This window comes from Octodon degus, unplaced genomic scaffold (assembly GCF_000260255.1).
Source record: "Octodon degus isolate 3935 unplaced genomic scaffold, OctDeg1.0 scaffold00064, whole genome shotgun sequence".
Taxonomy (NCBI): Eukaryota; Metazoa; Chordata; class Mammalia; order Rodentia; family Octodontidae; genus Octodon; species Octodon degus.
This window is the reverse complement of record NW_004524640.1, coordinates 1,762,666-1,771,860: the sequence shown is the minus strand read 5'-3', so window position 1 is coordinate 1,771,860 and position 9,195 is coordinate 1,762,666.

Here is a 9,195-nt window from a genome sequence, read left to right as displayed (position 1 = left end):
AAATTGTGGGCACATCCTATACACCCTGGACCTGATTTGAGTTTCACAACAATCCAATGTAATTTTTACATTCATTTTATAGATGAGAAAAGTCTATAAAATCTTTGGATTCTATCTTTTCTTAATATGTTTTCCTAAAACATATTCAGCTGTGACATGGCTATAGTTGGAAAGCACTCAGTCTCTAACTTTTCTAATAGTGTTTTTGTTCATTTACTTTTCCTTGCTATTGATTTTTTTTTTTTGTTCCCTCTTCTTTCTGGTACAGAGTAAAATCAGAGAAAACAAAACGAGACACAAAAATTCGCGTCAGGCCTCCCTGAGAGAGAATGTCACGTGGCCCTGTACAAACAGTAGGCATTCAGGCTGCCCTCCGCAAACAAAAAAGAAGGGCTCTGGGCCGGCCAGATAGCTCAGTGGACTAAAGCACCTGCTTAGGCAAAGCACAGGGCCTAGGGTTCAATTCCCGGCATGCTGAGCCGGCCCCGCCCCCAGGGTGCGTGCCTGTAATCCCAGCGCTTGGGAGGCTGAAAACAGGAGGATCACTACAAGTCAGATCTACGCAGTGAGACCCTGTAGAACTGTACTAAACATGACCAAAAAAAAAAAAAAAAAACAACTAGGGGCCCATAAAAAATTTACGGCTGGACCTGGAGTCTTGACGCCAGCTCCAGCTACACACCTGCGCTATTTGTCCCTGCAGCTCTGACCTCAAACTCTCCATCCGGATTCTCTCTGGATTCTTTGAGGCTGCAACACCCAATTCTAAATGCTGCTTGTACTTGGCCTCCAGTTCAGATCATTGCAGCTGTCTTGGAGTTCTGCCGGCCGGCAAGCGGGTGGAGCGAAATCTAGTCTTCCACCGTCTCAACCCCCAGATGCTTCCTCGAGCGCCATTATTTAACAGGGAGGATCTGCGTTTTCTTAGAGCTGGTTGTGACTCAGGGACAGAACACTCCTTAGCAGATAGGAGGCTCTGGGTACAATCCCTTGCACCACAACAAATAAAATAAAAGAACAGATTTTTAATATGTAAATACAGGTGAGAAGGGAATTTTAGTCTGTTTTTCTTAGGCAGTACCAGTGGAGAGAAACGGAAGCACAAGAGCCAAGAAGTGTTTTCAGGAGTCCCCTGAGCCAAGTGATCGCAGCCACTGGTGGTGGACAAGGGCAGAAACCGGTTCCCCTGCAGGGCATAAAGAACACAGGAGCAGTTATATTTTAACCTGTCTTAAATGACCAGCGAGTTATAATCACTAACTTAAACACAGCACATAATCTTTTACCAAAATGCCTGAGGTAAATGTTCTCTGCAACATTTTCTAGTCTAAAGATAAAATGAATTCCTTGAGTTCACTGACAGAGTAATAATCTAGGTAGTTAGCCGGGCACAGTGGCACACACCCGCGATCCCAGCACTTGGGAGGCTGAGGAAGGAGGATTGTTGTGAGTTCGACACGAGCCTGGGATATAGGGAGTACAAAGCCAGCCTGAACTACAAAGACAAACTCTTCCTCAAAACAAAACAAAATCCTAGGTAATCCATGGTGGGAGGGGGCTAACTCAATAGAAGAGCACATGTTTAGAATGGGTGAGGCTTTGGGTTCAAATCCAGCACAAGAAGGAAGGGAGAGATGGAAGCTGTGATAATTTTTTTAAAAAGTCTTTTCAATATTCATTTTCTAGTTAGAAAAATGATCTATACCAAAATTTATAATAGATACTGGGAAACGGCAAGATGTTTAGCTGAGATGGGGCAAGGGGGAAGAAAGGAAGGAACGAGAAAAAAAGAATAGGAGGAAAAAATGAAAACAAAGCTTTTGTAAATAAGGATGGGAGGGGAATGGAGATAAAAATAAGTGAGATCTATCAAGTATAGGCACAAATTCCACATGATGAGGGCTGCGGAGATAGCTCAGTGGCACAGAGGGCCTGCCTGGCAAGCATGAGGTCATGAGTTCCATTCCTGGCTCCAAAAGAAAAAAAAAAATTCCCCATAATGAATGTTATCATTATGTGTATCTAAAATCTACCAGTAAAAAAAGTAGAAGCAACAAAAATAAAAAAAAGATAAACGACATGCACACATTGCACAAGTTGTTCAATATAAGAAAATTATTCTTAAAAGTACTTATGTACATATAAATCACAAGCATTCACCCACAGGGCTCGTGGTTTAGTTCGGTGGCACAGCAGCATGAAGCACAAGAGCGAGTCAGCTTCTGTGACCAGGAAACTGCGTGCCAGCCCTGTGGAAATTCTCCAAACAATCTTTGCAGCTTTTCTGCATATAAGATTATTTCACAATAAAAAGATTTTTAAAAGTCACCCAGGACATGGGCTGGGGAGACAGCTCAGTGGCCTAAGTGCCTGCCTGGCAAGGGCAAGGACCGGGATTTGGTCCCCAGTGTGTGCCAACCCTGTGCTTAGCCAGCCACCAAAACTGGAATGGTGGAGCACGCCTGTAATCCCAGCACTGGGGATGTTGAGACAGGAGGATCACTAGGAGTCCGAGCTTTGTAGTGAGACCCTGTACCAAATCAATAAAAGATTTAAAAATCACTCAGCACAAGTGTGGCAACATGTATCTGTAATCTCAGCACTCTGGGAGGCTGAGGCAAAAAGACTGAAAATTCAAGTCCACCCTGGACAATTTAGCCATTTGGCAAGACCCTGTCTCAAAATAAAACAGGGATGAAAATGTAGCTTAGGGAAAAGGCATAAGTTGGATCTCCAGTACCATAAAAAGAAAATCAATCAATCGCCCATACTTTTCATATTTTGGTGTTGAAAAACAAAGGGATACATATAGTGGTGAATTGAAAACTGGTGGGCAACATGTAACACCCAGCTGAATGGAATCAGTGAGGTTCTGGGCGTAGGAAGCTCACCTGAGCAACTGTTACCAACAAAATAGACAAACTGGAGAAGAACAGAAGCGGTTGGGAAGCTGCAGGGAGCTGCTCCTTTCCTGGGAGAGCTTGTCATGCTTGCTTTCCCGAGGAACTCAGCTGTTCTTATTGCTGAAGGCGCTTGGCACCTCGCTGTTGCTGAGGAAGGCTGTGGTACTTTTCAGGGGAGCTCTGATCTTCACTTTGAGCATTGCTTCCTGGCTCTGGTTCAGATCCCTCAGCCTCCTGGCTCAGATCCTTCATCCTGCTGCCACAGACTTTCTAGCCTCTACCTCTGAGCTTTGGGCCTTTCCAGTGCAGATCCATGAAGCAGGCCTGCTTGAGATATTGTCGTGGGCTCTAGGCCTCCAGTTGGACCCGTGGGGACATTGTTCTGGGCTCCAGGTCTTCAGATGGACTCAAAAAGGACATTACCATGGGATCCAGGCCCTCAGCTGGATTCTTTGACCTTTAGTGTGTGGACAGATTTCCTGTACCCTTTTTGTATATGACTCTTTGGGTGATTATTATAAAATAATGATACAATGAAGTTTCATTTATGGTATTATTGTTCACATTGCAAACCCCAGACTACAACAGAGGCTGAGGCAAGAGGCTCTCGGGGGCTACAGTGTGAGTTCAAGGCCAGGCTAAACTATACACTGAGAGACCCTGTATAAAACAGGAATAATAAAAGAGAATGAAAGAGAGAAAGCAAGCAAGCAAGCAAGCAAGCAAAGTCAGAACACACACTGATTTAAAATGGGCCAAAGAACACACTAGTGAGGACCTTTTCATGGCCAGGAGTTGCTTACCTGAAAAAGCCGGGTGATAAGGTTGACCCAGGTGAGCGTCCGCACCAGCCTCAGATGTCCTCACCCACTTTCTGTCTTGCCAGCTATCTGAGTCTCTTGTTTCACTCCAGTTTCCAACAGGTGCTTTTGTCAAGAACTTCCAGTGAGTTCGCAGGGAGGAAAGGATGAACAGAAGAGTCTCCTGGCTATTTTCAGAGATGAGGGAAATAATTGCTGGACAGAGAAAAGAAAGCAAAGTGAAGGTCCACTGTGACCGATGAGCGGATAATAGTTTTTAAAAATAATAAAAGCAAATATCAAAGTATACAGTGCAAAGGTATGTATCTTCACAAATAATCATAGTTAATCAAATTTAGAGAAAGATACATTTCCATTTGTTAAAGTAGCAAAGGGTCCTGAATTCAATCCCTGGTACCAAAAAAAAAAAACAAAAAAAAAAAAACTCAAAACATGAAGATGCACGCAGTATGATGGGAATGCCTAAGACAGCAAGATAGATAAGGTGGGGCGAAAGTGAAGATGTGTACTGCCAGACAACAACTGCTTCATGTCTCTAGGAAGGTGGATGTAGATAGTATTGCAGGCTGTCACACGACCAAGACCTTTGCAATGCTGACAGGGTAAGTGGAACCCAGACCTGTGTGCCCAGAGGCTGTGCCCAGATTCCAGCCGGAACACCTGTGCCAGTCCTGGGAACGCTGCTCTCCCTGATGTTCTCCTCTGTGGGAGATGAGTTACCAGAAGTAGGTAGCAAAAAACATGAATTCCATGAAACTGGAAGCAAAAAACATGAATTCAAGTGATGTATCACTACTTTCTTCTCTGGGGATAACCCTGACCCAATCAAGGTTGACACAAAGTGCGTTTTCTGTTTTGTGCTTTTTTTTCTGGTACCCTGGTCCTTCATAATGAACTACATTTCCAGTTCAATTTTGCTTTTGATTTTGAGACAGGGTCCCAATAAGTCATTAACTTGCTCAAGCTGGAGCCTGCCTCAGGTGTGCAGAGTGCTGGTGTCACGGGGGTCCCTGAGGATGAAATAAGGAACCAACCCCCTCCTTTACAATGTGTGCAGATTTGCTACTCCCAGTAGGGAAAATGAATTTCCAGATGCTAGTAAGAGGTGATCTACTAGAGGTAGACATAGGACACACTCAAGACCAGAGTGTGGGTTCTCAAATAAATAAGGCACGGTTCAGCTGGGAACTGGGGGTCTTTTATGTGTTTGGGGGAGTGGAAATCTGTGGAATTTGATAATCTACAGTAAAAGAGGTTGGCCCACCTCAACTGAGGTCATGGTCTATTCCTAGGAGGAAAGGCCAAAGGGTCATCCATTCCTGGATGGAAGGCATATTTGCAAGTAAATGGAAAGGAACAGGCTGATCTGCAGCTCAAAGGAAGCTGCTCAGGTTTGTAGTTTTTTGGGAGAAGGAAGAAGAGTACATGAACTGGGTTTGTGGGCTTGGTGGCACACGCCTGTAACCCCTGTGCTCAGTAGGCTGAGGCAGGAGGATTGCCCAAAAAGCTTCAGGCCAGACAGAACTACATAGCGAGACACTGTCTCAAAACAATAACAAACAAACAAACAAAAGATGGGCTTGCATTCTGAAGCTTCAGTTTTTCTTGAAAGTATAATTTTTTAAATTCTCAATTCCCTCATCCCCTTCCTACCCAGCTTTATTTCTTCTATTCTACCTCTCTGGGACTACAACTGCATGCTGTCACACGTACCTTCTTCTCTTGTGAGGCCTTTTAAAGAATCAAGGGTTGCAGACGTTGGTCAATAACAGTGTGTTCTTGGCTGTGAAAAGCCCTGAGTTTGGCCTTCTATTCTTCAAATAAAATAAGAATTATCAACTTTTCCAGAAGGAAGAAGATAGTAAATTTAAAAAAAAAAACAACAACATTTTTTCCCCATGACTGAGATGTGCTTTATTAAAGATTTAGCCACTGGCTCAGACTCTCTGCGAAACGACCCACAGGGATAAGAGAAATAAGAATCATTTTACACTGGCTGATCTGAGCCCAGGATTTTGTTTGCAACAACAGCACTACCTCTAAACTTCTTTATTCAGTCATATTAGGGGCTCAACACTACTCAGGATAAGCCAGTCTATATCCAACTATATCCAATCTATATCCAATCACCACCCTGGGGCTACTGAAAGCTACAAGTATCGTCCAAAGTTAACTACCTCCCATCTAAGAACAGCTAACGTATTTATATTAAAATAAGGTAGTCACAGAAAGGAACACAGGACGTAGCAAGGAGATGGGAAAAATCCCCAGCACATGCGCAAAACCGTCCATCCGCAAAGCCCTGTACTCTCGCGAGAACTCTGGAGGTTTCTGATAGGATGGTTTGGAGATGAAGTCAGCGTGGGAAATATAAAAAAAGGAAAGTAACTATTAAGCTTTTACGATCCAGTCTCTTCACAGTAGCGTATCCTACGGTGCAGGGTGGGTTTTTTTTTTCTCCCTTCATCCTACTTTCACTTGGCACAAACGTGCTCTGCAAAAGCTATTTTTTCCTAACTTTAATAAATGTAAAACGTTGTCACCGTTCATGCTTAAGTCTTTTTTTTTTTTTTTTTTGGTGGTCCGGGGGATTGAATTTAGGACTTTGTGCTTGCCAGGCAAACGCTTATTCTACTGAGCTATCTCCCCTGCACCCGTTCAATTCTTTATTCAGGACAAAAAGCCTAAAAATCACTTCTAGAAGGAGATTCCAGCACCCGAAAGCCTGGGAAAATACCTATACAGTGAATGGCTAGACAATTACAATCTATTTCTCTTTGAGACATCAAATCCTCAGTACTCTTCTCCTCTCACACAAGTGTTGGTTTCTCTCTCTCTGGCTCTGTTTCCTTCTTGTAGTTCCCTGTGTCAGCTCTTCTCTGCTTACAAGCATATATGGCCTTACAGTAATACCTCAGGTACCTGAAACTGCTTCGAGGAACTTCAACTTTGACATATACCAGAGAATTGAAAAATACGGGAAATTGTAAAGAAACAAAACAAAGCAGAAGGAAACAAGAAAACATGGCGTAGCTCAGCAGGGTTATAGCTCAGTGGTAGAACATATGCTTAGTTTGTAAGAGGTCCTGGGTTCAATCCTCATCAATAACACTGCCCCAGAAAAGAGAAAGAGAAAAAAAAAAAGAGTAGGGGTGCAGTGGCACACACCTGTAATCCCAGGACTCTGGAAGGCTGAGGCAAGAGGACAATTTCCAGCCCAGCCTGGGAAATTTAGCAATTTAGTAATCGCAGAATCTCAAAATAAAAAATTAAAGAGCTTGGAATAGAGCTTAATCCCAAGGCTTTGGGTTCAATTTCCAGTCACACCACCCAACACACACACACACACACAGAGTCTATGAACTGCTAAATGTCCTAACTCTGAATTCTAACTCATGGGTTCATTTACTCATATTATGCCCAAGTTTATTAAAGTGTCTTTAATATAAACACATAGAAGCATCATGTCAGAGATGCTGTTACTTAGAAAGATGAATAAAGTGTCTTTAAGACATGTACAGTTCTGGCTGGATGTGAGGTCATGACCCGCCTGAACTGCACACTGAAACCTTGCCTGAAAAAAGCCAAAAAGGAAGGAAGGAAGGAAAAAAGATCCAGTTCCGACGACATTAGCTAGTCCAGTTTGTAGCCACAGTACAACAGAATAGCCAAGTGGAATTAAGAAAAAATCCCACTGACAGGTACAACAATAGTGGCAAAATCAAAACTTTCTTTCTTTTCTTCCTTTTTCTTCTGTAACTCTACCCAGGGCCTTGGATATACTACGAATGTACTCTAATGCTGAACTCCAGCCTCAGACTGCGTAAATTCTTTCCTCTTTTTTTTTTTTTGAATTATTAATTCATATTAGTTGTAATGATTAGGGGGTTTCTCTGTGGCCTTTCCATGCAGACATATATTGTAATAGGTTGCTCTCTCATGTCTTCCCCTTTCTCGTTCCCTATCAGTCCCTCTTTTCATTTTCTAATTTTTAATTTATTTTTGTTTTTATTTAATTTTTAAAAATGCATTTAGTACCAGGTCTACAGGGTCTCACGACACAGATCAGACTCACAGAGATCCTCCTGTTTTCAGCCTCCCAAGAGCTGGGATTACATGCACGCGCCACCATGCCCAGTCTCCTTTGCCATCTCAGCACGCCCAGGGGGCAGCACAGCACACCTGGGCTAGAACCCAGTCCCTTCATCTGCCTAAACTTGCACTTTAATCTGCTAAGCTATCTGGCTGGTGCTTGTATTTGTTTATTTACTTATTTATCTATTTATTTATTTTGAGGAACAGTCTCGCTATGCAGTTCAGATTGTTCTTGAACTCACTTTCTTGCCTAGGCTGGCCATGAACTCGAAGTGATCCGCCTGCCTCAGATTCCCTAGTGCAAGGGTGTGCCACTGGCCTGGCTCTCTCTCTCTCTCTCTCTCTCTCTCTCTCTCTCTCTCTCTCTTCTTTAATTTGGCTTGGTCTTTAGTTTTCACATATGAGAAAAATCCTCTGATCCCTACTTCTCTGACACTATCTTACCTCACGTAATGTGACAATGTCCATTTTTACCCATTTTTCTGCAAGGACATGACTGTCATTTTTCTTGGTGGGTAAATAAATGTGTATACTACCTTTGCTTTATCCACTTACCTGCGAATGCTGCTCATTCTTTTATGCCACATCTTCCCCCTTTCTTTGATTCCTATTTTTTTTCTTACTTTTTAATGAATGAAGATGCCGCTTCCTAGTGACTTCTTAAAGAATAGAGTAGCATGGAGAATATATGGTCTGAACTTTTGTACGTACACCTGTCCTTCACTCCTTACATTTAAAGAGGACAAGCTGCCAGGCTGTACAGCTCTCAGAAGTGCCTTAGAGTGCTACTGCATACTCTTCTGGGATTTACAGCCACATATTAGAGAATTCATTTTGCTCAGTCATATTAGAACACTGTAAGGAAGAATGCAAATCGGGTTGCAGAAGCAAACAGGCACCTCAGCCCTTACTTTCCTTTCCCCTCACCCCTAAAGATGCTTTATATGATTATTTTGGTAATCAGCTGAGGAGCGGGGTCACCTTCTCGAATTCTCCCTGAGGTCCCTAGCTGGGTTTGCTCCCAACTTGAATTCAGAATGAATGTAATACTTTTGAGGCTGTTCCCTAAACTCTTTCTCTTCCTTTTCATCATCTTTGAATTTGTAACTGGACTGACTCTTAAAGCCCACTCTAACTGGAGGCTGTGACCCCAGAAATGCTGAGAGATTTTGAGGTCTATCTGTTTCTCTCAAGACACCTTTCCTTCCTTCTTTGCTTCCTTCTTTCTTCTTTCCTTCTTCATCTCCTTTTCCTGTTCCTCCTCCTCCTCCTCCTCCTCCTCCTCCTCCTCTGGCTTTTTCTCCTTCACTTTCTTCTACGGAGTATACTAGGAGTGAATCCAAGAGCCCTCCAATAAGCTCCATCTACATCCCCAG